This window comes from Nicotiana attenuata, chromosome 5 (genome assembly GCF_001879085.1).
Source record: "Nicotiana attenuata strain UT chromosome 5, NIATTr2, whole genome shotgun sequence".
Taxonomy (NCBI): Eukaryota; Viridiplantae; Streptophyta; class Magnoliopsida; order Solanales; family Solanaceae; genus Nicotiana; species Nicotiana attenuata.
The window spans coordinates 54,113,168-54,119,081 of record NC_031993.1 but is presented as its reverse complement, the minus strand read 5'-3'; positions in this window follow the sequence as shown (position 1 = coordinate 54,119,081).

The window sequence follows — 5,914 nt, the reverse complement described above, 5'->3', positions numbered from 1 at the left end:
GATTAAGAAATTTCAGTCATGTTGTGTTATCAGACCTATATGGGATAGGGTGACGTGGGATCACCCCGGGTATGTGCATAGTGAGATGATACAGCGATTTGATAGCTTTTGGAACAACTCTGGGCACATTCAAGGACGAACGTATGTTTAAGTGGGGGAGGATGTAACGACCCGACCAGTCGTTTTGAGCAATTGCACTTCACTCGATTGTTTGAGTAGCTCTGTATGATGTATTATGACTTATGTGAATCGTCGGTTTTGGTTTCCAGGTTCTCCAGAATTGATTGAGGAGAATGGTCTCAACTAGAAGCTTTAAATTTGAAAGGTTTGATCAAGTTTTGACTTTTTAGTATTTTACCTCGGATTTGAATTTTGATGATTCTGTTAGCTCCATTAGGTGATTTGGACTTAGGAGCGCGTCCAGAATGTGATTCGGAGGCCCGTAGTAGAATTTGGCTTGAATGGGCGGAAGTTGGAAATTTGGCGATATTGGTCGGCAATGGAAAATTTAATATCGGGGTCGGAATGGAATTCCGAAAGTTGGAGTAGGTTCGTGGTGTCATTTCTGACTTGTGTGTAAAATTTGAGGCCATTCGGACGTGATTTGATAGGTTTCGGCGTCGTTTGTGAAATTTGAAAGTTTAGAAGTTCTTAGGCTTGAATCCGAGGGTAATTTGGTGTTTTGATGTTGTCTTGAGTGATTTGAAGGTTCGACTAAGTTCGTATATTGATATATGACTTGTTGGTATAATTGGTTGAGGTCCCGAGGGGCTCGGGATGATTTCGGATGTTAACGGAGAGTTTGGAATTTGGAAAATGTAGCTGAAGCTGCTAGTTCTGTCTTAACCGCACCTATGGAGTTGGAACCGCATGTGCGATGTTCGCAGCGGATTTGAGGCGCAGGTGCGCAGCCAGATCGCAGGTGCGGCTTGGTCCCCGCATCTTTGATGACCGCAGATGCGGTCAGGCAATCGCAGAAGCGGAAGCAGACTTTTTAATGAAATTCCGCAGAAGCGGAGCCCTCTTCGCAGATGCGATCCCGCAGATGCAGAAATGGGGCCGCATGTGCGGTTTTGCTGGGCAGAAAAACCCAGCTCGAGGTTTTTTTCTCCATTTTTGATTTTGGGTTTGAAGAACTCGGGAGAGAGGAAATTTTTCGAAGGATTTCAAGGGGCAACATTGGGGTAAGTGATTCTAACCTATAATGGTATAAATTTCATGAATCTATGGCTTTATTCATCATCTAATTGGGAATTTGAGCTAGAAATTTGAGAACTGAGTGTTTTAAAATTGGAGAGTTTGATTTGAGGGTTGGAGGGGCCAAATGGAGTCGGATTTTGATAAATTTTGTAAGTATGTACTAGTGAATGGACTTTCTAGTTTTATGACTTTTGTCGGATTTTGAGACGTGGGCCCGGGGGACGGGTTTGAACCAATTTCGGATTCTTGGTCTCATTTGATAGTTTTTCTTGTGGAGTTCATTCCATTAGCACATATTGATGGTATTGTACTGGTTGTGAATAGATTCGGAGCATTTGGAGACCGAGTCGAGGGGCAAGAGTATTGCGGAGTAGAGATTTGATCGGTTCGAGGTAAGTAACGATTGTAAATCTAGTCCTGAGGGTATGAAACCCCGGATTTTGTGTCATGTGACTATTTTGAGGTGGCGCACATGCTAGGTGACGGACGTGTGGGCGTGCATCGTTGGGGATTGTGACTTGGTCCGTCCCGTATTTACTGTAAAGTTGAACATTTTGTTGAAATTGCATGCTTCTTACGTGTTTTAGAAAGAAGTTCTGTAAATCAGGTTGGATGCCATGTTTAGGCCTTATGCCAGTGTTGTTTGGACCCTTAGAGGTCTTTTATTGATATCCTCTCATTGTTTTTGATTGAAAATATATACTCAATCATGTTTATACTTATTTACTACATAACTCAGTCTCTATTACTCTGTTTTGATGCATCATATAAATGTTGTTTGGGCAGAATGCCTTGTTTTACTGATTTATGACTGAGTGAGGCTGAGGGCTTGATTTGTGAGGATATTTATGGGATCGGGCTGCACGCCGCAGCATGTTTTACTAATTTATGACTGAGTGAGGCTGAGGGCCTGATTTGCGAGGATATATATGGGATCGGGCTGCACGCCGAAGCATGTTTTACTAATTCATGACTGAGTGAGGCCGAGGGCCTGATTGATTTATGCCATGGTTGACTTGTTATAGCGCTTGGGCTGAAGGAGCCCCTTCGGAGTCTACACACCCCCAGTGAGCGCAGGTACCTACTGAATGCGAGTGCCGTGTGCTGAGTGACTGGTGTCACACCTCCTTTTTCACTACACCCGCAAGGGCGTAAAGGAGTTTTTCCACTTAAAGGACAATCGGAACGGGAGTTATTATTAAGATTTCAGAGTCGCCACTTGGGAGATTAATGGTGTCCCAAGTCACCGGTTAAATCCCGAACAGAGGAAATTATGACTCTGTTAACAGTCTGCGAATCCAGAAATCCGAGTAAGGAATTCTGTTAACCCGGGAGAAGGTGTTAGGCATTCCCGGGTTCCGTGGTTCTAGCACGGTCGCTCAACTATCATATTTGGCTTATTTATTTGATTTTAATACATGTTTTAATCTATGTGCTTTTAACTTTGAACCGCTTTTATCATTATTATTTTAAGAGAATTGCAACATCGTGAAAATATGTCTCGAATCGCATCACATAAACGCACCCGCAATTTTTGACATGTTTCGACTTCGTTGAGATTTGGATTTGGGTCACATAAATGTGCACCCGTATTAAAGAAAGTAAGATTATTAAAAACGCGCCTAAAGTGACTAACGCGTTATTATCTTTGGGGAGGGCCGTGAAATTCGCTAAACGGCCTATCCCGGAGTCTAGGTATTTTAGTATAACATTTATCGAGGGCCCCGCAATTTATTTGTTTCGCGTAGCGAGGCTCATCTCGTTTTATTATTAAAAGGCAAACCTAAAGCAATCTACAATTTTCTATTTTTTATTTGCCTCTAAAGGAAAAAGTCCTAATTAATTTGTTATTGGACCGAACGATAATTCAGCACCATAATCTAGTCATTTGGGCTCCTATATAAGCCCAAAGAATAGAAATTACACCCCAAGTTTACACAGAAGGCTGGCCAGTTATAGGCCTGGGCCCAGGCCCAAACGAACACGGAAATCAGATCTGGACCTGAGCCACTCGTTAGGGCACTGAGGTCCAAACCAATAAAACAGGCTGTTGAGCCTTGAATCTATCAGCAGACCTTGAACCAAATGGAATTTCAGTTTAAATCTACGGCGGCTGAACTTGTTTCGAAATGTTCTGATTTTTTGTAATAAAAGGGACAATATACAACCTATTTAGATTAACGAACTACTAGTTGCTGGAATCCAATTTCATATGCAGACTGTGTTTAGTCTAGCTAACTACTACAAATACCTATGAGATTCAATGAATTAACAGAGCAATTAAGACCTACGTCAAGGTCCTAAACTCAAAAACACAGTAATACGAGAAGTGCTAAATCTCTTATTTTAAAATCAACTTATTGGTGTCAAAACTAAAGTACTGTACTACTAAAACATTTATTAGGTCTGAATTCACATGGCCTACACTCTGATTTCAAAGCCAGTTTCAAGTTTTAATAAACAATTATCATATGAATTCAAACTATACTATGTTAGAACGGATAAATTCCAGCTTCAAATTTAACAGTCCTGTACAGTCCGAAATAGTCCTATTTGAATACACATGATATTTCATTCTAAACTACATGGAATCCAATATGAGAATACATGAAGAATCATTCATTCACTTCATTTCATGTTCCATAAGCATGGGAGTTTACAGGACGTGTACCTGGAAATTAGGAAGGAATAAGAGGTAAAAGAGGTCAGCAGCAGTCAACAAACGAGTAACAACAGCCCAGAAAATGATTCAGTAGTCCAAAACAGCTCGAAATCAAACAGGATAAAGCAATCAACAACTTGAATGACTCAAACCAGCATGAGATTGAACCCAGAAATTCACACACTCAGCAAATAACCCAGATAAACTCGAAAATGAACACAGAACACCTCTGAAACTTTCAGCAGACAAAAATTCAACTCAAACCAGCTTATCTGGACTCAAAATCACTCGAAATAGAACCAATATACTTCAGGAAAGCTCAGCGATTAGAAGAGATGAAGATCATTGCCTGAAACTCGAAATTAACCTATAAAATGCAATGTAACAGTTTTTTTGATTTTTACTGCATTTCTGTTACTTTTTTTTTTTTTGGATTTTTGAAGATTTGGAGTTTGGATTTCAAATTTCAGATCTGAAACTTGTGGACAATGAGAGGGATTTTTTAGAGGCTCCAAAACTTGTGACTTAAGGCACTAAAGGCTGCCTTATATAGGCAAGAATAGGGGCAGAAAGTTCTGGAACTTATTCCCCATTCCCCCCCCCCCTTTTTTATTTCAGAAATTGGCCATTAATCCCTTACTTCCTGACTTGCTACCCAAGTTACACCCCTAAGTTATAAAAATTCTGATTTGAGACTCATCTAGAATGTTCTAGAGCTTCCAATTCAGTTATTTGAAAGATTCCATGCCCTTGAACTACCCCAATTACCCTTGGCTTATTCTGGAATTACCAATCCTAGTCAAACTAACCCTTGGCCCTTGGTCTCCATTTACCATGGTTAAACTGGCACAAAAGGGCTGGATATTTTCAACTATAACCAAGTCAACTAAACTAAGCCTAACAATGACTTGAAACCAAACAATGAACTAAAGAATTATTGATAGCAATTACTGATTAAACTAACCTAAACTAACTAATACTACTAATAGCAACAGTAAAGGCTTTACTAGGCTAATTCACATACTGAAGAACAAATTAAATTCAAACAATGCCCAAACAAGATCGATTAGAGAATTAAAGATTATCAAAATAAATTTAAACCAACAGGCTAAACTAATGTCTAAAATTACAGGACTAAACAAAATTACACTAAAAAGTAAAACGATTGCGAGAACAGAATAACAACAAATATTGAACCCAAAAAATAAAAACATAATCAATGGTAGAAAAGAAAAGATTTAATCAAGGAAGAAGGAACAGAACAAAACTCACTGATATGGCCTTCTCCTTGATCGATTCTTCGAGATTGATTTTTTGTCAACGTTATATGTTTATTTTATTAAAATAAAACATATAACATTATCAAAAAATCAACCGAGTACTGAAACTCCCAAAACAGTATTGATTGAAAACCCTAGATCTAAAATTTTTAAGGTTTCAACTGGATTTGAAGGATTCTATTTGTGGATTTCGGAAGAGGAGAGTGAGGGGAGTGCATGGTGTTAAATTGAGGCCGTTTGGTGGTGGCGCCGCCGTGGGCGGCGGAGGCGGCGCCACTGTTTTAGATATTCGAAGAGCTGTGCTGAAAATTGAAGGAAAATATGGTGGGATTCGAGATGAGGGGGAAGAGGAGGTTCAGGGGTGTATTTTTGGGGTTGATCGAAGTAGCGCCGCCGGCGGTGGCGATTTCCGGCCGGCGGCGTTAGGGCGGAGGGCGGCGAAATTAGGGTTTGTGGGGTGGATTTGAGAGACAGGCTTTGGGGGGTGGGGGTGGGGGCTCTTCAGACAATTATATATTAAACGATTCATGGTTCCTGGCCGTTGGATGATGAATCCTCGACGGCCAAGATCGACTCAACCCAAAACGGTGTCGTTTGGTGACCTACTGAGGCGGACCGGGTGAGGCAGGGTTTGGGCCTGGGCGTGGGACGGGTATGGGCGAAATTAAACATGGCCCAAATCGTGGGCAGCCCTTTCCTTTACTTTGTATTTATTTCCTTTTTGTTTATTTCTGGTATTTGTTTTTTTTCTTTTTTTGTATTTCATTTTGTA